Here is a 23,998-nt window from a genome sequence, read left to right as displayed (position 1 = left end):
AAGCATCCAGCCATGTGATATGAAAAATAGACATTTACTGAAGAAGGTACAAGATACAAGAAACATTGTATATAGAACAGTGACACCTCAGTCCCCTTCAAAGTAGGCACCTTGAGATCTCACACAGTTCTCTCAGTTACCATCAGCCAACCTGTCATATTTTCAGAATTGACAGTCTAAAATCCCTTCCCTTTCAAGGGTGATTATAGTTTTTGGAAAAACCAGAAGACACGGGGCACCAAATCTGTGGGGGGCTGAGTCACCTGGGTAATTCGATGTTTTGCCAAAAAACTCTGCATGAAACAGGATGTATAAGTGTGAATGTTGTTGTGATGAAGCTGCCAATCACCAGTTGCCCATAGCTGCAGCCTTCTGAATCATCTGAATAGTTTCTGCAGAGGAATGTTCAACTTTAACACAAAATCTGCTGCAGATTCGTTGCTCTACTTGCTCAGTCATTTTGAATGCATCAGCCATACAGTACACATGCTCACTCAGTGGCATCTACCACCCCCACTGACTAGTACAGTGAAGTCATCATTGTTCATGCATGTGCATTCCAGTCCACTCTCCTTGTCTGGTGGTTTACATCCATTTCACACAAACCTTTCTTGTTATATTAACAATGGCTGGACTTTTTCTGGACAGACTTTGTATACCTCATAGAGATTTGGTGAAGACTAAATGAATTAATGCATATAAAGTGCTTAGAATTCTTAACATAGTACCTGGTACATAATAAGATATAGAGATATAGATAGTTATTATTGTTTTTATTTTCACAGTGTTAATGAGCCTGTACTATAATGAAAACTAATATTTTTAGTAACCGATTCCCTCTAGGTGAGGATGCAAGGAAGACCTATGTTCTTGCCTCCCTTCCTTAGTTGTTTTATGTATTCACCAATTATTTACTGAATGTCTCTTGCATACTACTGTGTCACAGTCAAAACAGTGACAAGTCAGTCCTTGTGTAGAAGGAGTTGAGGACAAGAAAAAACCAGGGAATAGGTAATCACAATGTATTGATATTGAATAATGTGCTAAGTGCTTGGGCAGCAGTTCTCAACCTGTGGGTCGTGACCCCTTTGGGGGGTCGAACAACCCTTTCACAGGCGTTGCCTAAGACCTTCAGAAAACACATATATAATTACATATTGTTTTTGTGATTCATCACTATGCTTTAGTTATGGTTGGGGGTCACCACAACATGAGGAACTGTATTAAAGGGTCGTGGCATTAGGAAGGTTGAGAATCACTGTGCTAGGGGAATGCATAGCAAGGCCACCTGACTGGTCTTGGGGAAGTCAGGGAAAGCTTCCCTGAGAAAGTGACATCTAAGCAGAGAGCAGAAGTTAATCAAGTGACAGGAGGGAAAGAGTCTCCAAGGCAGACAGAACAACTTATAGAAAGGCTCAGAGTAGGTGAGAAGTCAGCTCACCTGGGAACCGCAAGTTTGGGTGGGGACTGAAGTTCTAGGTTGGCACGTCTCAAACTTGTCTCAGGACCTATTTACCCTCTTAAAGGTTATTCAGGATCCCAAAGAGCTTTTGTCTATCAATATTTCATTAGAAACTAAAACAGAAAATTGTATAACACAAGATCTCACAAGCATACATTTCATTAGTCATTAGAGTGATGTCATCATCACATACCTGTAGCCTCTGGCAAACTCCACTGTGATACACTTGTGAGAGAACGAGAATAAAAGAGGACAGTAATGTCTTAGTACCATTTCGAAAAATGTTTAATCTTGCAGACCTTCTGAAAAGATTGTACAACACCCAAGGCTCCCAGACCAATCCTCTGGTCTGTGTTATATACATTAGGAATCTTTGGTGCTTTCTTCAGTACAAAGTCTTAAGCACTCATCACCTTTAGTTTTTTAACAATATCCCTGTGACAAAGAGAGGAGCAGGAGTTATTATCTTGCCTTTAAAGACGGACCTTGAGACCCATACAAGTTAGGTCTCTTGATTCCATCAGGCTGCTGCTGCTTTGAAAGGAAGAGACTGGCAATAATGAGTAATGCAGAACAAACTTTTCAAAAATTCATAGATTATGCAGCTGAATTAGAAGGAAGGCTCAGATTGTTAAGGGGGAATCAGCCATCAGATTTTCTTTATTGAAGATCCACTCTTGGCTGAACTTTGTCAGAAGTGGTGAGGTTGGAAGTGCTTCTTTGGCTCTTTCACCAGTTATACAAAGGGGCCTCCCAGCCGAGTTTCCCACACACACCACTAGCAGATCTGGCTTGTGTTTCATCAGTCTGCCCAGCAACAGAACATGGCCATTTGCTCTGTCTCTGGGCTGCCTTCGATATTCTCGAATTTACTTTTTCTGCTACATAAAATGTGAGACAGTATGTGAAGGTAAAAACCCTATGACTCTGGGTGGTTGTGGCTGTTGCTCTTATTCTTGCATATCGGAGACATGAAGGGCTTGTCGGGAAAAAAAAAAAAAAACACTATGCACACTGGGTATTGTGTTCATGTTTGTCCAACAGATTCCTGTCTTTACCAAGATTGGTTTATACACTGGTTGAGAAAAGACAGTCAAAGACATATGACTTTTTTTTTTTTTTTTTTTTTTTTTGGTCATGCCCATTTGGGTGCCTTACCTGTTTGTAATAGTTATGTTTTACCCTGTTCTTTATGGAGAAAGCATAAGGGGTTAAGATGGGAAGAGCTCTTTTTCTCTTTCCTTTCTACAGTTTATAGATTCCTTCTCTGCATAAAGCTACCTTTGAAATCAGTAAAAGGCCTGCACCTGGAAAGGAGATGTTAGGGATTGTGAAGGAATGAGAATCTCCATGGGACTTTCAGAGCCAGCTAAGTAAATATAAAATTGTTGTTTTTTCAAAAGCAGGAAATCATTTTGTAATCAGAAAACAAATTCTTTCACAGAACATTTTCTTGAATTATACATTTTGACTTCTTTGAAAAATGTTTACATAAATATATCAAACCTCAGAAGTATTTTTGTAAGTATACCTTAAAAACGAGAAATCTGCTGATCTCTGAAATGTTCTGGTACTATGGAAAAAAGGCTCAAATTATAGGATATGCAAAAAAATAAAAACACATGGGATTCATTTCTGAGTCATTTTAAAAACCAGAGGTTCATAATTGCCATGTTGAAGTGGACTGCAAGTAATGCACATCAGAAAAGGTGAGATTATGCAGCAGGTTCGCAAGAGCCAGTGGTAAATGACATTAAATCTCAATAAAGGCTAGATAAGCGCCATGGACATTACCTCATTTGCGAATAACACTGGCAGGGCTACCCTGTCTTTTAAATAGAATTAACTGTCTGTTTTTGTTGCCAAAATTCTGCATGTTGGGGACTTAAGATTATTACTAGGTAACTTATCAGTCCCGCGAAATCACATTGGAGTCCAAAAATGTTCTTTTATATTGAGGAAGAGTTTAGCCAACAATCTTGAGGAAAGATGTATTCTGGTTCTTGGCTACTTAACTCATCTTTTGATGTTTCATAAGGAAATATATACCATTTGAAGTAAAAGTTTGAATTTTGAGATTTTTTTCATTTCCTGTCTATTTTGGTTACTTTTCTGATGGTATAACATAAAATGTTGATCCCTGCACTCTCTTTAATTAAGCTCTTTTATGTGGGTAAGGTACAGGGGGCCGCTGAGGCAGTTTAGCTGCCGTGAAAGCAGAAAAACCACTTTTGCATTTTATCTGAACATTCTAGGCAAAGGAATTCTTTTTTCTTCAGTTAATCCAACTAGTTACCACAGTTCTACAATCCCTTTATGTTGGTCTTAAATGTTCTCAGTTTTTGCCAATAGAATCTACTGAACACTTCTTAAATTCTTTTACTCCCCCAAATTTGGAGCCTTGGTTTTTGCACTTTTAGAATTCTGAGTGCAAACGATTCCACTTCCCTGGCTGGGGCTGAGCAGCAGTGCTGCATACTTGGGTTGACATGAAATATTAGCCAGGGATGGATTCCAGACAGCCCAGGCCCACGCACCGGGAAAGTTTGCCATAAGAGAAGAAAAATGAACCATTTGAGCACCTCCTGCGTTCCACGTGAATTGCATATGTGATTTCACTAATACGCTCAGCAACCAGCAAGGTAGGCGCTATTCCTGCCACACACGCCTCTCCCCCCACCCGACACTTCCGTCTCTGATGAGAAAACTGAGATAAGCCTGAGAGACTGACATGTGTAAAGGCACAGAAGTAGCCAGAGGAGAGAGAAAATATTAAACTCTGAAGCCTGTGCTCTTTTTCTCTTTAAAATGTGCTACATCTCTGATAGTGGATGCGAGTACAACTTTTTATGCCTAAGGAAACCAAACCCAGAACCAATCTTCAGTCTGTTTTTGATTCCTGGTCACTCGATTGGTCTCCTTAAATCTGATTTGGTATACTACTACAACATTGGAAACAAAGTCCATCAGTATTAAAAGGAGGGACAGAGGAAGTCAGTGAAACCCCGAGAAGCTACAACTGGTAAAAGACTTTAAAAGTACTTATTGTACCTTCCCTCCCTCTGCTTGTCTCTCTCATCGCTTCTCTTTGGTCTCCCACTTAACACTCCCAACCGAGAAGTATAGAATTCTCCCTTGGGACCTAGGTTAGAGCCGAGTTCCCAGTTGCCACACCTTCTGTCATCCTTACAGGTATGACAAAACCTCTCAAACATGGCCAACCAAAGGAGTTGCAGATCCTAGGTCTGGGAGCCCATGCAACCACGAAAAAGTCGCAAAGATTGAATTCAGTTCAACAGACACTGTAATATGTCTACCCTGTTCTAGGCGTGGGTGAAAACACAGGTTTGCCTCAGGTTCTCACTGCCAGTGTGTGGAGCTGTGGGTTAGAGACCAAGTGAGCCAACTAAACCCTCAGGGACCAGGGGAGCATATGTGCGAAAGGAATAAAGATGAGGCAAAAATCAAAAGCCACCACATAGGGCATCAGTCATAAAAGATGACTGAAACTGAAGTCATTTCTGCCTTAGCTTCTAACACCCTGATATACTCTCTGTTAGAGCTCGAGTGAGTTAGGGTCTTTATAGGGGTGGGATCAAGGGCGCTGGGATGGGAGGGATAGCACGAGAACAAAAACAGAGGCAGGTGTTAGCATTATCTTTGGGGAAAAGAAAAGGAGAAAACCAGGAAAGAAGGGCAGGCCAGTCCTGACCGGTGTGGCTCAGTTGGTTGGGCACCATCCCACAAAGCAAAAGGTCACTGGTCTAATTGCCCATCAGGACACATGCCTGGGATGCAGGTTTGGTCCCTAGTCAGGGTGCATACGAGAGACAACCTGTCAACCGATCTTTCTCTTACATCAATGTTTTTCTCCCTCTCGGTCTCTCTCCCCTCCTCTCTCTCTAAAAATAAATAAAATTAAAAAAAAGGAAAGGCCAGCATCAGCTGAAGCTGTAAGTTGTAAATAGTCACTTTGCTTTTTTTTTCTGAGGTGAGCTATCAAGAAAATGCTCATTCTTGTGACTAGTGGCTGGATTCACTCTTTCCTTCTGAGGACTGTGTTCATGTGAAAGGAGAAAAACCCAAGTCATTAGGAAGGCCCCCAGCCCAAAAAGGCCTAAAGCAGAGCTTCTTCAGTGACGCAGCTGTAGATGTGCCAAGTATTTGTGGATTCCTTCAGCTCTCAAGGCTTGGGGGCTGGGGGCTCCAGGCAGTCACCTGCAGCTGCGAGCAGCAGCATCTGTTTATCCCAGAGTGCCAAAGGAAGATTATTTCATGTGTGTGCTTTGACATGAAAAGAATTGGGAAGCACAGACTAAAGCTTGTTAAACCTTACCTTTTGGCAATTTATTTCTTTCTGGATATAAGCCCAGAAAAGTCATTTTTAATTAAAATGCTACTTTTGAAGATGAATTAATCTCTTCCTTATACACATCGAAAGACTTTTATTGGTGTGTGTTACTTAGGGAGCTTTCGCTAGGGGTATGGAAGACAGCTTTTAGCTGCCAGGTCCCGAGCATTGACTGAAATGCATTGTCACTGTCACTAGCCAATGTTCTATGGCTGTTCTGTAATTCTCTGAACTCATAGCATCAGGCAGGGGTATAGAATGTAGAGATTTGTCAGTTGATGTATCCCCAGGCTTTTGTTATTGTTCAGAATTAAAGTAGAAATTAAAGTGGAATTAAAGTGGAAAAAATATGTGTATGTATATAAGTATACATACATACACACATACATAATACATATATACACATACCAGTTATTGAATGTATATGTGTGTATTGAGTCCCTATTGAGGCTCTTCTGGGATTATTCCCATTATACTGATGAGAAAACTGAGAGTGAGAGGGGCTGAGATGTGCCTAACATTATACAAGGAGAAATGGTCTCAACGGGAGCTGGGATTCAAAGCTTTCACGTTAGTGCAGTTATCCACTATGCTATACTAGTTCTCTGGATGAGGGAAAGAAAATTCTTAGGCAAGAGTGACTCTCTCTAGGGACTTCAAAGTGTGGGATAAAATGGAAGTTAACATGGTCTATTTATTTCTTCATTTGAAAGCTGTTGGTTGAGCACCAACATGTCAGGTACTGTTTTAGGTGCTTATATCAGAGAACAAAAGATCACCACTATCACATAGCTTACTCTAGAGGCAGGGAGACAGGCAATAGTAAATGACATTATAATAAAATCTATTCTAATTTATTACAATAAGCATAATAAATAAGTAAATTATATTTATTAGTAGGTAATGAAGGGTGCAGACAAAAAGAGCAAGTAGAGTAGGATAAGGGGAATCAAAAATTCATAGGAGAGGGGGGCAGGAGGCAGTATTAAATAAGGAGTCAGAATAGTTATTGTTGAAAAGATAACACTTGAGCAAATCCCACCAACAAGACAAGGGAAAACTTTTTTTTTTTTTTTAGTAAAAAGTAAACATCTTTTCTCCTGGAATTGAATTGGTTACACATGTCTGTATGTTTGAACCTGCCTTTAACCATGGAAGAGTGCCAACAGAGTCGGCAGTAGTGGACAAACAACACCAGGGAAGATGTCATTACTTTGGAAATGTGTATGCTCTATATTGTCCCCATAATAGGAGTGGAGATTACTGGGGACTCTGTGGAGTTCTTTTCTACAAAATCACATTGAGTCAGTAGCCTGTCGTCGTTCCCATGAGCTTAGGCAAAGAGAAAAGTGTTCTTCACATCATTTCCTCTACTTTCCCGGATGATCTTTACCTTAACTGTCTATACCTGGGCCTTAAAGAGATGTGGAGTAAATGTGGAGAATGTTGATGGAATTATTCTCTTAGTTACCAAATAGTTTTGAGTGATTATTAAGTGCATAATACTATACAGGTACCATGGAGAATACCAAGAAAGGTTAATATATAACATATTCTCTTCCCTCACAAGGTTTATGAGCTGCCGTGGAAAACAAGCCTACAACATCATAAACAATTACCTGGAAATACCTGGCTATGGTGTGTGCCAGGCAGGTGGCCGAGAACACACCTGAGAGGAGAGCTAGGAAAGGTTTCATGGGGACATTAGGTCTTGGGATAAACCTTTAAACTAGTTTTCTGCTTTTGAGACAAGGGATTTGGTGTGAACCGAGGCAGAAGGTGTTTGCAGGAGACAGCAAGTAAACCAGCCTATTGGGTCCGGGAGTGTGTCAGGGACAGATGGGATATGTGATTGGCAGGGTGGGTACAGGTGAACATGTGAGACCACAAATTTCAGGCCAAGCCATTTGGACTCTGCAAGGCCTGCGTTCTTCAAAATGCAGTGTACAAGACAGCAAAAATGCATGTTGGAGAATATGCTGGCATGTTATTTCTTTTCTCTCATCCTCTTAACTCTTATTTTGTATCTGCTATATAATGTGCATATTAATAGAGTAGTATATAATTTCTTAATAAATAAGTATATAACAGCTGGGAGCCTGCACTCAAAGAGATCATTCTATGTAATGAATAAGAGCTTAGACTGGAGCCGGCTTGTTTCCCTGTAGATCCTAATTCTGCTATTTGCTAGCTGTGTTATTTTGGGCCAGTTGATTTCTGTGTCTCTGCTTCTTGATCTGTAATGGGAAGATAAAACTACCTCATAGGTTGGTTGTGATTTAATACATGGGTAGTGCTCAGCGAGGTCTCTGTCATACAGTAAGTGCTCAGTAAATGTTAGTTGCTATAATTACTACTTGGTGCTGCAGCTGCCATCACCCTGTGACCCAAAAGGTGACATCCGCTGATGTAGAGGGTGAATGAAAGAATTTGAGCTAAAGAAAGCTGTGTCTTAGAAAAATTAATGTGCATTGAAATGATACTGTAAAGAAATGTGAGGGTGCCAATGTGTGTGTGTGTGTGTGTGTGCGTGTGTGTACATAAAAGAGAAATAAGTTGGTTTGCAACAATTTTGACTTTGTGTTAGGATGCTCCACAAAAGATTCCTCTGCTCAGCCAGTGTTCTCTACCTTCTTGTAGATCATACTAAAGATTATAAGAGCTGAGATAAGTTCTAATTTTTAAGGGTTCTGTTCCTGCCTATCAGGTTGTTATTCTTGCACCTGTTTTGTTTTGAATCACACCCCCTCCTCAGACCCCATCAGAAACCTGATGAATCGAGAAAAGAACACTATCACACTGTCCCAGACAAAGGAGTCTTTTACTGTTTGAAGGGGAAAGTTTGAAGTTCACAAACTGAAAGCGAGATATAGGATCCTCCTAGAGAGATTAATCTAGCACTTTTCCAAGTTCACTTTTCATCTTGGAAGAGCTGTGTTCCATTCCCTCCCACCCTTATTGTTTGATACTCTTCAGGACTGAAGATAATTCTGAGTGTTCTTAAAAAACACAACAAACCAAAACATCACACTGTGAGCACACTAGCAGGCTCCTGTTGTTTCCCAGAATTCTTATAAAATATCTGATGGTACATGGTCCCGTTATGTGATGCGCTTTGTTTGGTGGGCCTCCAGCCCATAAAAGCCGCACTGTTTATTGTTTGTTTTTAGATATGCCGATCTAATAGGAAAAAAGTAATACTTCATTGTTTTTATTGAGGAAGCATTTCTAAGACTGCAGAGCATTTGTTCTTGTTGTGTGACCCTTGGATTTATTTAGAGCACCCCACATATTTTAGTGACTGAGGATTCAGTTGGCTGTTTAAAAGCGCTGAGGGTGATACAGCCAGACAATCTGGCAGCTACTCAAGGCCCACAGTAAAATCAGTCTGTGGGCCTAAAGGAAAGTTAACGTAAGTGATAAAACTCTTTTGCTTTTAAACCATATTATTGTTTGTGACATTCTTATATTTCTATGTACTGTGTCCCTCTGTCCCCTCTACCCTGTCCTTCCACAGCAAGGCTTCCCGACCTCAACACTATTGGCACTAGGGGCCTGGTAATTCTTGTTACGGGGATTGTACTGCACATTATAATATGTTTGGTAGCATCTCCCCAGCAGATGCCTGTAGTGTCCACTCTCCCACTGATGGATGACAACAAAAATGTTTCTAGGGATTTCCACAAGCCCCCCAGGACGGAGGGTAGGGGAAGCAGAATTGCCACTGGCTGAGAACCTTTGTTCCATGGTACCTATGGATTTTCTCCATTATCCTGTGTAGACAAGGTGTGATGCATCTCTTTCAAATACCATTCGCCATGAAAGAAACCAATCCTGACCCATAAACAAATTGTAATTCTATAGATTACAATGAGCTATCCATAGGAATAAGGAACTAGAAGGGGAATAAATATATCACTCAGTCTGGAAATCTCAGAAGAAGCATTCTTCTTCTTCTTCTCTATATTCTTTCTCCTTCTTTTCCCCTCCTCCTCTACCTCCTTCTTTTCTTTCTCCTCCCTCCACTCCCTCTTACTCATGAGATGGTCATATGATTTTTATCTTCCATTCTATTAACGTGACATATTACATTTATTAATTTGCATATGTTGAGCCATTCTTGCATCCCAGGTATAAATCCCACTTGATCATCATATATGATTTTTTTAGTGTTCTGTTAAATTTGGTTTGCTAGTATTTTGTTGAATATTTTTGCAAATATACTCATCAGGGATATTGGCTTATAGTTTTCTTGTCCTCAGAGTTCTTATCTGGCTTTGGTGTCAGGGTAATGCTGGCCTCATAAAATGAGTTTGGGAGTGTTCCCTCTTCTTCAATTTTTTTGGAAGAGTTTGAGAAGGAGTGGCAGTAATTCTTCTTCTCTATTTAATGCCCATTCCATTTCTGTTTTTTGTTGTTGTTGTTATTGTTTTAAGATTTTATTTATTTACTTTTAGTGAGAGGGGAAGGGAGGGAGAAAGAGAGGGAGAGAAACATTGATTGGTTGCCTCTCGCACGCCCCCAACCAGGAGCCTGGCTCAGAACCCAGGCATGTGCCCTGACTAGGAACTGAACCTTTCAGTTTGCAGGACAACACCCAATCCACTGAGCCACACCAGTTAGGGCAGTGATTCTTTTTAAAATGTTTGGTAGAAATTTACCAGTGAATTTATCTGCCCTGGGCTTTTCTTTGGGGGTGATCATTGATTAATTACCCAGCCTTATTATTCTTTATTGGCCTCTTTAGTTTGTCTGTTTCTTCCTGATTTAGTCTTGGTAGATTTCTAGACATGTGTCTAGGAATTTATCCATTCCTTTCAGGTTGTCAAAATTGATGGCATACAGTTATTCAGATAAATGCCTTTCTTATTCCTCTTTTCCTTGTTTATTCCTGTGCTCCACTAGACCCTCAGATAATAGTGCATTTCAACAAAATGATGTATGCATCCCCCTCCTGGACTAGTACTGACCATTCTGACTCCCTTGCTGCCCTTGCCCCTCTCCTGCCACCCATGGTCCCATACTCTAACCTTTGCTTTTAGATTATTAGATTTTATCTTTGCTCTTGTGTATCAGATCTGTGTTGCTTTTCTCAATGAACTGTTCTGTCATATGTAACAGGGTTTGAGGAGAAAGGCTCTAGAGTAAGACTGTCTGGGTTCAACTGCCAGCTCCACTGCCCACTGAGGTTTCTTAGGCTTCATTCCCTCCTCTGTTAAATGGAGAGACAAATAGTGTTCTGGGGATAGTTGTGAAAAATAAATGAGATAAAATAGGGTGACTAACTGGCAGATCTTCTGTCTCCAGAAGAGATTAAAGGTGGGGGTGGGAGGGGTATTGTTATTTAGGGGAGGAAGTGGGTCTTTTGATACTGTTCTAAAGCCTCATTGGTTGTGACCACTCCTGTGTGCAAGTGAATTCTATTATCACTCTTAAGTGCTATTGGGGATTCCTTACAAGTCTAAATCTCCACATGTTCATTCACTTCTTTTGCCAAATCAGACTATTGCCTTCCTGCTTCATTCTCCACTTAATTCTCTTATTAATGAATGTATGTGTGTTATATACTTGAATTCATAACTCTCTGGAGCAGTATTAGGTATATACAGATGTCAGATGCTTTAATATTGGACCCAGGTTTATATTGAAGAAGGTGATCCTCTATTTTCACTAAGATCTTGGTCATTCTCCTATACGGGTGCCTTTTTAAGCTTAGTAAAGTAAACTTGCTGGTGAGGGGGACAATTTTCATTAACTTCCTAAGAATCATATTTCCACAAAGGGGACCAAAGATGTTTGGAGTTATTTTTATATCAAACGAATTTAAGATTTTCTTTTCTTAAATTGAGACTTTGAAGAGTTTATAAGTTTCAGAAAATTTCATCCCCTTTGTTAATCTTCAAAGAGAGCAATATAATTAACATTTTAAATGTGCCATTTGACATTTTTTCCCTTATTCCCTACTTAAGCCTTTTAAAAAGATTTTTTTTTTTTTCATGTAGATGGTAAGACAGGTTTTACTTGTAAGTTTAAGTCAGTTTATAGCAAATAGACTTTATGCCTTTCCTTTCTTCTCAGATTACAGGGTGTATAGTAATTTTTATATCTAACATGTTTCTAAAATGCAGTTTCAGTTTCCTGTTTTATAATCAATTTTTTCAAGTATGTGAGACTTACTAGTCCAATTAACAATCTGTTCTTTTTGTACTGAAAAAAGCAGTACCCATTGATCAGTCTATTTGAAAGAAAATTTAATCATCAGGTTTTAGTTGTCAGATGTTTATATTTAGAGAACAGATACAGGACAGTAACATATATTAAAATTTATGATCGAACATATACACACATTGTGTGTGTGTACATTTATAATTAAGGTGCTAGAAATTTGACTGCATGTTCCTCAAAGGAAACTCTGATAGTGGATTAGGGATGTGCTATGAACCGTGCCCACCAGATCAAAATGTACGAAGTGGTAGATTTCTGAAGAACGTGAATAGCAGTGCCCTTCAACCTGTAATCTGTGAGCAATGGTGAGGCTCTTGCACCCTACTCCTCTCTAAGAGCTCCTCAGCCTCATGAAAGGAGGACGACCATATTGTTTAAAATATGTGTCTTTGTGGCCCTGGTCAGGTAGTTCAGTTATTAGAGCATCATCTGGATATACCAAGGTCGTGAGTTCAATTCCTGGTCAAGGCAATACAAGAATCAGCCAATGAATGCATAAGTGATTGGAGCAACAAATAGATCTCTCTCTCTCTCTCTCTCTCTCATCAATCAATAAGTAATAAATAAAAAATATAAAATATGTATCTTCAAGATTATCACTTTATTCTGGATAAATGAATGATTTACTTTGTTAATCTCCTTTTGTCCTAGCTTTCTCTTCTTTGTTGTTGCCCTAATTTTTACTCTTTCTCCTTCTTGAAGGAGAGCACAGAATGAGTAGAGATGCACAATCTCCTGCTGTCTATACGTTTCAGAAGGTATATTTTAGATACAAGTGCATTGATCACAGTGGATTTACTTATTTTTAAATTCATTTAGAGAAGGTAGAGGTGGCCTGTGTGTGTGTTAGGGGTTGGGCCAGGAGTGGAGGCCTAAAACCATCTACAATTTAGTTTAAAACAAATAAAAAACACCAAGAAATCTGCCTCAGAGTTTGTATTCAAGTGAATTTTTTCAGTATTTAGTATAGATTTGAGGGTTGAAACCATTTTTTTTTCTTCCCTAAATGACCCTTCAGAAGTAGAATAAATAGGTTGCTGTGGAATGTAGTGAGCACTCATTCCCAGAGGAGGTCAGGCACAGTCCAGAGAGCCTTGTCACTCAAAGTGTAGTGCCAGACCAGCAGCGTCAGCATCTCCTGGAGGTGGTTAGAAGTGCAGAAACCTGGGCCACCCCGGACCTGTTCAGAATCCACATTTTCCCAAGATCCCCAGTGAAACTCACATGCTCATTAAAGTTTAAGAAGTGCTTGTCCAAATAAGCCTTTTCCAGGATGTTGTAGTGGGCTTATAACTCAAAGTATAAAATAAATATCCATAATGGTGTAAATAAATAAATGATTGAACAAATAAATGGGGGAGAAGAGACAAATTTCCCATGCAGAAGCATTCCAAAGAATTTATGTAGATACTCCCTCTCCTCCTCCAGAAGGTGAAGCTTAACCTCCCTTCCCTCATCTCTTGAGGGTGGGCTACACACAGTGACTTGTTTCCAGAGAGTATGGAGAGAGGGAGGAAGAATAGCTGCAGTGGAGAAACCTGGCCAGCACTACCTCTAAGCTCTGTGATCGAGGCTGACATCAACAGTGGTTAAGTCATGTTGATAGCCTGTATCGTTGTTATGATAAGAGAATGGTATGTCCCCTCTGTGATCCTCCTTCCAGTGACTCATAATCCTAGTCTAATAAAAAAAAAAAAAATCAGACAAACTGAAGTTGAGGGACTTATTACAAAATTTCTGACAAATACTCCTCAAAAATGTTAAGGTCATCAACAGCAAGAAAAAAGTGTAAGAAACTGTCACAGACCAGAGGAGCCTAAGGAGACATGGCAACTGAATGCAAAGTGGTAACCTGGATGGGACCTTGGAACAGAAAAAGGACAGCAGGCGAAGACTAGTGAAATCGGAATAAAGTATATGGAGTTTAGTCAACAGGAATGTGCTAATTACTTCCTTAGTGTGACAAATGTATCACAGTAGCATAAAACGGTAACCGAATGAGGGATGTATAGAAACTTCCTGTGCCATCTTGGCAAGCTTTTGGTATATCAGAGTTACTGTACGATACCCTGCTTTCTAGTTCTCTCACTTGGATTTGCTTTCTCATAAAGTAGTGGTGGGTAGAAGGAAGCAGGCTATGTGTACAGAGATGGCCAGATTCTCTGGCAGGGCTCTTCTGAGAGTCACTAATGACTGACATCTGACTCCATCTGAGTGTGGCATTTGGACCTCTGTCTGGAAAGTAGCAACAGAGTCCTCGTTATTGACCCCAAGTAGGTATTGGTTGTTTTGCTTCTAAGTGGGATAGAAGCAAAACATTAGTTTACTGTGCAGACTTCAGTACCTAAGACTGAATGTTTAGAAGATGGATCTTTATCATTGTCTGGGGGCACCCTCATAAATCCCTAACACCAGGTTCATTTTGGGGAAAAGACATTAGTTCCGTGTGTTTTCACAGAATCAAAGAGAACTTTGAAAATGCATTTAGCAAAATGGAGATCATTTTTGAAGAGGAGATAATTTTCATTTTAAAAAAACTAATAACTACATATGGTATCAAATGAGTACTAGACGTATCAGGATGATCACTTCATTAGTTATATAAATGTCTAATCACTGTGTTGTACACCTGAAATTAATATAATATTGTATGTCAAGTGTAATTGAAACAATTTAAAATTTTTTAATTGTTTCAGCTGCTTGTAGAAAATTAATCATCATCACAAAGATCTTTAAAAAGAAAGGTTCTTCAAGAATGTAGGCAGCAGAGCCTTCGTACCTGACAATCTGAACAGAGGAAGTTCTGCACTTTCTGCATTATGACTTTACACACACCGAAGAGCAGAAGAGGGTACTGCTAGTTATGTGTAGAACCCTTAGAGAGGACGGACACAGAGCAGGGCTGTTCTGCCTTCTGCAAGTACAGCTTTATCCATGCTGTAAATACTGGCTCCAGGAATTCTATGACATTGAGCCAGCTTCAGGGGCCCCTTTAGGCTGAAATGGCTTGCGGCTCAGTGGTGTTTCTTGCGTTGGGCTGTGAACATTGACACCAGTTTCACAGAATTCTCTTCCAAAACGCTTTTGCTTGCTTGTGCTGTGCTTTACTCCTGTCCGTGGAGACTTGACTGGTACCGGCCCTGAGCCCACTTTCCTTTGCTGTCTTACCGCCGTCAGCAGTTCTGTGGCAGGCTTAAAGGGATACCTCAATTTCCAAAAATAGACAGACATTCAAGAGGTTTACAGCCCAGAAGAGGGAAGTCAAAATAGGCAGCATTATATTGTTTTGGTGTACAGACCTTCAGTTTCCCACACTGTAACTTTATATGTAGAAAATAAAAAGCTACAAAATTTTCCTCAGTGTAAAATTATGTTCAAGTTTACTCTTAACTTCACCGTAACTCTCTTCCTTATTGGAAAGCATTTGGTATAAGGTAGACTCACCTTGGGTGTCATCCAATGACGGAAATGCCAGGCTACCATAATAGAGTGTAAATAAGACACAGACCCCAGTGTTTACCGTTTGGAAACCAAAAAGCATAGAGAAGATACTGTGTTTTATTATAGTTACCTCATTCCTACTTGGTATGCACAATTTGTGATCTAGAACTCTTTTTATTGCTCCATTCTTAGAGTTTCATTGACAAACTGGATTATTTTGTGGATAGAGGTTTTAGATCTAGGAAGACCTGGATTTGACATACTCTTTTCCCACTTCCTAGATATCTGGCTTAGGGCAAATAACTTAAATTCAAAACTGAAGCTTAACCATCTATAAAATAATGATGATGTGTAATTTTCAAGGTTGCTATAAGGAATAGAGATGTTATATGTACAAATTTCCAATATAGTGGCTGTCACATTATCTTTTATAATTATTATTATAAGTTTAAAAATACTATTATGAAAATTACTTAACATAATCAAGGGGAATAAAAAATAAAGTAATGGAGAGCTATTACACGGGGTTTTTTTGTCCCAAATATATTTATTGGAAAATACATCTTACTTCTCCTGACAGAAAGGCTGTCTTTGTCATATACTAAATTTCCAAATACAGTTGCTCTTACTTTGTATATTTTTAGTTCTTTTCATTGAACATTTTGTCTATTCATACACCAGCTGCTCCCAGTAGCTTTATAATATGTTTTACAATTTGGTAGAAACTAATTCCCCTTCATCACTTTTCTTTTTCAGTGCCCTAAGAACTTTAAATCAACTTGTCTAGTTCCCCCATCCTTTATTCTATTGATATATTTATTTTTATTGGGATCACATTAAATGTATACATTACATTATCAACTGTACATAATATCTTTATAATGCTTCTGTCCAATTCAAAACATAATATGCTTTTTCATCCATTTGGCTTTTATGTTCCTCAATAGCATTATATTTTAAAGCTTTTTCATGTAAATTATATATTTCTCTTTTATGTTTCTTATTAGTATTATCATAACTACTTTTCTTATATTTTATCTTCTCTCCTATGCTGTTTTTACTTTTGACAATGATTGATTTCTATATATTCACTTCATATTAATACTATTAGTCATCATTAATACTATCCTTACTCTGTGTCATATCCTGTTTTATGTCCTTACATATATTTATTCATTAAATCCTCATAACAATCCTCGAAAGTAAGTGCTGTTTTACAATGAGGAAACTGAAACTCTGAGAGGTTAACTTGCTCGAGGTCACACTGGTAGACAGTGGCAGATCCAGGGTGTCAGAGCCTGTGCTCCTTGGTTCTCCACTGTACTGTACTCAGTCACCTCACTCTCATTCGTAATAATGTCATTCGTAAAGATCCTTTGTAACGTGTTGTCTGATGATTATTTTGGTTTTACACAAGAATGTTGCGTGTTTTTGATAGGCGTGAATATTATAGAGATACCAGTTTTCTCTAAATTTAAACATGGGTTTAGTGCATTTCCAATAAAAATTTTGATGTTTTTCCATTGGGATTGCATTAAATCTTTAGAGCAATAGGAGAAGAATTGAAATTGTTAAAGTATAATTTTCATAAAGATAAATTCATCACTTTCAGGCAAATATAAAATGAACATGTGGAGAAGGTATTACTCATTGGACTCAGTTAATAAGGGAATCAGTATGATGTTATGATCAGTTCAAAGAGTATCTGAAAAACTGGCATTTACAGGCAAATTAACAGAATGTTACAATAACATTGCTGAATTAGATATAAAACAGTCTGATGTCTAATAGATTATAAATCTCTGGGCTTATTTGTTCCACTGGGCAGAAATTATTTGTGTGTCTACTCCACAAAAGCCTACAAATTCCCAAGTAACTTCTCTAAGTCTAGAATCTTAACCAGTGTAAATAAGGAGATGCACTAAGTTTATTCCTCTAGAGCGGGTTGGCAAGCTAATACTTACAAGCTAAATCCATATGCTTCCTATTTTGTAAATAAAGTTTTATTGGAACACATTCATGCCCATTTGTTTATGTATTTTCTATAGCTGCTTTTACAATATAATGCTGAATTGAGTAGTTACAACAAAAACCATATGACCCAGAAAACCTTTAAATTTACTCTCTGACCCTTTACAGAAAACATTTTCCGAAAACAGGCCTATGTAATCCTTGGATGATGAATCTTAAACCCATTTTGTTAGATTTAGATACTACTAGAAATGGTAATGATTTTTAAATTTCAAATTCCAAATGATCATTGCTAGTCTTTAGAGAATATAGTTAGTTTCCGCATGTTGATCTCATATTTTGAGACCTTGCTAACCTTATTAGTTCTTGTATCTTTTTAAAATTGATTCTGTCGGGTTTTACTCCAAAGATAGATAATCATGTCATCTATGAATAGACAGTTTTATTTCCTTCTTTCCAGTTGGTGTGGTTTTTGTTTCCTTGTCTTATTGCACTGGCTAGGGCCTCCGGTGTAATACTGAATAAGGGTGGTGAGAATGGCCGTGGTTATTCTGTACACTTCCATAGCATTTGATCTTAAACCCTCGATAAAGGCTTGTTGGATGAACAGGATAGAATAATGCTGTTTTTTGCTTGTTTTTTTTAATAATCTGGAGGATGTGATAGTGTTTTCCTTTTCTCTCTGTTTTCCTATTGGTAGCAATAGGAAATAGTGTTTCTGTGATAATCTAAGGGACATTTTAAGTACTAATTGGACCAATGCTCTACTTCTGTCACAATGGAGAGTGAACTTCCTGTCACTTTGAGATACAGTTTGGATGGCCCATTTCCTTTTGGTGACATGAAACACAGGAATGCTCACAGCAGAACAAGAAAGCTCCTGCTGCAGAAAGCTGCCCTCTATCATCTGTATAGGTTTGGTGGAGAGTACCTTCACTCCCTGCAGTGCAAAGGTTGCAGAGTGGCTAGAAACTCCTGGCATTAGAACTCCAAGCTTAATGGTCATGTCGACTCACACTTTGTTCATTAAAAAGAGAGAGGTTTTTCTAGATTAAAGAGGAAATCACATTAATTTGAACTTCACTATTTTAGAGTTTTGTTTTTATAATTCTGACATTAAAACTGCACGCAAATTTACCTTCCTTCATGAATGTTCATTACAAATAAATCTTGTGAATTTATTTAGGTTTAGTTTAACAGAAATACTACTTGACAGTCGTTTGTTTTAGTGTACTTCATGTTATTGATCCTATTTAAATAACGGATCAGCAGCTCCTTAAAAATTATTTTTGTTTAAAAAGATTTCTTGTGAATTCAGGTTGGCCTTCTTCCATTATTTGGATCCAGAAGTGTTGATGTTTCTTAGATATTTGCCCCTGATATGTAGACATTTGTTTAGCTGAGTACATCATTATCTCAGCCTACTAAGAAAACAGGCAGTTAAAAGATTGGAGAATGTGTTTGGATGAGCGGTGACGAAAACCCTACACATAGGGATGAGTTATCTTAACCATCAGAAATCCAGGATGAGCTGTATATCCTGGGCCTGGGTTTTGTAATCTGTCACCAGCTTGAGGAGTAGATATTTAAACAATAGGAAAAGTGAGCACATGTACATAGCTGCTGAAATGACAAGTGAATTCTCAGTGTACCAGAAAAGGGAAATGCTAGTGGACTTACTCAGCAATTAAGTAACCAAATTGTACCCGGAGGTTTGGAACACAGATGAAAAGGATTTGATCCATAAACAGTAAAACCGTTTTAGCTGGAAAAAGTATGAAGGATTAATTCATTTGGTTTACTGAGTAGTTGACGTTTTCAGGGGTGAGTGTACAAACAAAGAGTTTGAAAATCAGAGTAGCAAAGATACACATTTTGGTTTTTCTTCTCTTATCTTTATTTTTATAAGAGCATTCTTTTTACTGTATATTTTGAAGGTTTATCCCTCCCTGACAAAATCTAAGTACTTCTGTTTCTTATATCTATTGTTACCATTGAAGTCAATATTGGAGATGAGAATGCTTCCTTTTAACCACCAATGCAAAAGAATGCTATAATGTACTTGTTAGAACAAACATGGTGATTTATAATAATCTTATGTAATGGAATCATTTGTTGAGTTATATTATTACAAGTAAAATATATAATTAGGCATATATAAAAATTCATAAGACTGTGCTTCAGTTTGGCGTGTTAAGTGGTATTTCAATTTTTTAAAAAAACTTTAAGAATAGTGGTCAGGGTTTAGAAATTGTGTTTGACAATGTGGGGAGTTACACGCTTTATAATACTACGAAGAGGATGTTCTTGATCTAAAAAGTAATTCCCTACAGATTGAAGCTTGTAGTTAATTAAAAACAGGAATATTTTAAAACTTTACCTTCAAATCACTCTGTAAACTATTTGGCACAATTAAAATCCAATGGCTGGAAAAGAGAATGTTATGGGCATGATTTTCAGCATTCACTTCAAAGCAGAAATGTAAATTTATTAATCTTGTTCTTTGATTGTGATGTTAGCTCTTTTGTTACTGCCGAGTTTACCTTGGCCTGAGTGCTGGCAATTAAATGGCACAGTGAAGATTACTGGAAAACATTAACTTGTTATTGTTAGTTGACATCGTGCTGAGGTTGATGGGAAGTAGAGTTTATAAATAGCCTGGTCTATGCATTGATTTAGAAATCTGCTCAGTTTCAGGATTGAATCTCATTAGACAGACCAATCATTGTTTACATTTGAAGCTTTTTATTTAATGGAGAGCGCATCCATCCTATAAAATGTAATGTTGAACGTAGCCTGCTATACCCCACCACCACCTCAGACTGAAACCTGTTTCAGTGTTAACTTGAATAAATTGGCTTTCTTGTGTTTGCTCAACTTTATTTTTGGGGGATATTATAAAACTAGTAATCTCTCGCTTTTTAGAAAGGGTCTGCATTTCTTTCTATTGATATAATTCATTTATATTTTAATCTAGAGTGGTCTTCAAGTGTTGAATAAGTATGTTTTAAAATAAACATCCTTGACTATTTGCAGTATTCAACATGAAACTCCTGTTTCTTTCTGAGAAGTGCTCCTGTGTGTCCTTGCCTGAAAGCAGGCTCGCTACTTGATTTTTATTATACACTGTCTGATGCAAATCATTAACTCTGAGATCGCCCCAGCCTGATGGTGGAAAGAACACAGGGTCAAAGTAGTAATCCTTCGGGGCTGAAAGGAAGTTGACTGTATTATGAGAAATCTAGGCAGTCAGACAAGGCATAACAATAGTTTCTAGAAACCTGGCCAAATCACTAATTACTTGCTCTTTCAAGCCAAGAGACAAACCTTAAATTTGCTTTCTCATTCCCATTAACCTGATGGTGAGGGAAGGACGCTGTGCTACTCAGGTGGGCCTCAGGACATGGTGTTTTTAGGCTTTTCTTTTCTTTTCTTTTTAGTTGAGCGGTGCCTGAACCAACCAATCAGTAAGGTTTTAATTGAGTTTCAATTAAATGTTCAATACTGTGCTAATTAAGCACTGGGTGGATATAAAGCAGTATAAATTCATCACCAGAATCTTATAGGATGGCTTGGGAAAAACAACCAACAAAGCTAAAACAGAAAAATTAGAATACAAAATCCCATAGTATTAATTTTAAGTCAAATTATCAGCATGGCTGGAGAAGGTAGAATCTTCATGACTAAATCCTAACTAATTCAGGCCATCTGGCTGTACACCTTCGGACCTCTGGTTGTCAAGACACTGACAAAAACAGGATGATTTGATAGGCTGTCAGATGTTTCCCAAACTTACCTGACATAAGAGTTACCCGGGGTACTGTGTAAAATACAGATTCCCAAGTTCTTGTCCTGAAGATTTTGACTGTGTGGATCTGATGTAGGACCCCGGAATCTGCCTTTTTAACTGATTTTGAAGAGAGGGATTCAATGTATAAAACTGAGTGACTATAAGATGACAAATGATTTTTGCGTCAGGTTCTGGAGATAAAAGGGATTTACCCCCTAAGTGATGAATATTATATGTCTCTAGGTAATCTGCCATTGAATTTAAAGGACCATGAAGAGCAATAAGAAAATCTTCACATTTCTAAACACAAATATGTAATAGGCAAAAAGTGTTCTGGATTTCTTTTCATCGCTTATTTTCTTCTGCACTAGGAAGGGTTCTCTCCTGGTCATTCATATGGAGAGCAGGCAGGCAGACGTGAGTAAGAAGGAAGCATTTGAAATAGCGTCTTGGCAGATGCAAGTGGAGACTCTTCCAAGTTTAAAGGGCAGCTGGCAAGACTTACCAAAAGGCAGGAGTGGAGGACGCGGGAGACTGAGTGAGCTGTTTAGTAACAGAGTGTTTTGCGGTCAAAATCAAGGGGCATGAAGTAAGAGTCGTGGGAAACCAGGACAGAGATAGCAATAATAATTGTGCATGACACATCTAATAAGAATCAAGGAGATCAGCAGTCTTTGTGACATGCTCACCCAGAGCAAGAGAGGGGAAGTCGTTTATATTAATTCCGCTTCACAGCTGGATACCTGGAGGTATTGGGAGAGCTGTCCTTGCTATGGTGAACTAGAGAAGGAAGTACATGAATTAGAGCCACTAAATTTTCGAACCTGTGGTATTAGGTTGAATAACTCTTGGGAGGATAGAGAAAAGCAAAAAAGGACTATCTTGATGTTAAGTTGAATTGGTGAGTTTCTGAAATTTTGAACAGATTTCAGCATAGCTAAATGAAAGATAAAGTTATCCACAACTTTTTAAAAAAGTAATGTGGAGTAAGGATAATGAAAGGGGCTAAAATGTTGAGAGGGTTTTTAGCTGTGAGCAAAGAGAAAGTAGATATTGCATGGGAAGGTTCAGCACAACGTATGATATAAAACCTCCTTAAGGTGACTCATAGGGACATACCGATCATAATAACAGCCTCAACTATGTCTTCTCTGGTAAGCATAACACTTTTAAAATAGTCTGCAATGGAGAAAGTTTGAAAAAATTAAACTTTGTCTAAGAATTTAGTCTATGGCTGTTGAGTCCCTCCCCTCTCACCCATGCCATAGTAGTAGAGAGACTCAAAAAGCAGTGAACTAGAAAAACTATAAAACAGGTTATTACATTCTGCTCATACATTTCAGTATCTCAGTGTCACTTGAAAATTCTTCTTTTCTCTACAATTTGTACTACCTGACAGTTTGCCCCTAATGATAGACTTGGCTATTTTAATTAGCACCTGATGCTAATTTTCTAAGGGCATCTAATTAATGCAGTCTCACAATACAGCTGGTAATCTAAAGTAAATGGGTAGTTCACCCACAGGGCCTTTATTTTTTCTTTTAAATTACAGTGGACGTACAATATTATATTAGTTTCAGGTGTAAAGCACTGTGATTAAGACATTTGTATCACAAGGCTTTTTAATAGATGGAGGACCTCTGTAATCAGACAATTTAAAACATGTCCCAGACATAGAACTAAATACAATATAACAATATTGAATATTGGTGAATTGAATGTAGGACATCTTTAAAAAAAAATTTTTAATTTTAACTGTGATAAATAGCACATGAAATTTACCATTTTAACCATTTTTAGGTGTTCAGTTCAGTAGCTTTAAACATGGGGTAGGCAAAAATAGGGTTATAGTTATAATGCAAATAAATAATACAAAAATAAACTGTTTTACTTAAAATTGTAAACCTACTTTTGCCCACCCTCATCTATTCACATCACTGTGCAACCAATCTCCAGAACTATTTTATCTCAGACCATTGAAACCTATACAGTAGTCCCTCTCTATATCGCCGTTCACTTATCGCGGACTCTCTGTATCGTGGAATTTTTAAAAATATTATAATTAATTATTTATTGCGGATTTTTTGCTATATCGCAGGATTTTGCGGTACTGTGTACGTATGTTGTTAAAGTTATGAAGGTTTAAGAGTCTAGAATAAATGTAAGGTTCCTACTTCGCGGAGGAGTCTGGAACGTAATACCTGCGATAAGTGAGGGAATACTGTATACCCATTAAAGAGTGACTCCCTACTTCTCCTGTCCCCCAGCTCTTGACAACCACCATTCTGCTTTCTGTCCCTATGAGTTTGACTGTCCTTGATACCTCATATGAGTGAAATCATACAATATTTGGTTTTCTGTGACTGGCTTATCTTTGCATAATGTCCTCAAGGGTCATCCATGTCGTAGCCTGTGTCAAAATATCATTACTTTTTAAAGCTGAATGATACTCTATTTCATGTATACATACCACATTTGTTTTTCATTTCTCTGTCAGTGGACACTTGAGATGCTTCCATCTTCTGGCTATTGTGGATAATGTTGCTATGAAATGGGTGTACAAATATCTTTTGGAGACCCTCTTCTCAATTCTTTTTAACATAAACCCAGAAGTGGACTTGTGGGATCATATGGTAATTCTATTTTTAATTTCTTTGAGGAACTATAATATTTTTTCATAGAAATATAGGGATTCGATTTCTTATTTTAGTTAGTGACCTCATTGGGAACCTTGACAGTTTGTTTCTTAGCCTCATTT

At 38.1% G+C, this 23,998-nt stretch overlaps 1 protein-coding gene across 1 annotated transcript in view; it reads left to right on the top strand.

Moving 5' to 3' along the window:
* THADA (THADA armadillo repeat containing) overlaps nucleotides 1-23,998 on the top strand; it is a 285,790-nt gene that overhangs the window by 154,429 nt on the left and 107,363 nt on the right. The window lies entirely within an intron of this gene.

The sequence above is a fragment of the Furipterus horrens genome, unplaced genomic scaffold (genome assembly GCF_987537825.1).
Source record: "Furipterus horrens unplaced genomic scaffold, mFurHor1.1.pri manual_scaffold_6, whole genome shotgun sequence".
NCBI lineage: Eukaryota > Metazoa > Chordata > Mammalia > Chiroptera > Furipteridae > Furipterus > Furipterus horrens.
Note: the sequence above shows the minus strand (reverse complement) of the source record. Positions and strands in the feature narration are given on the sequence as shown.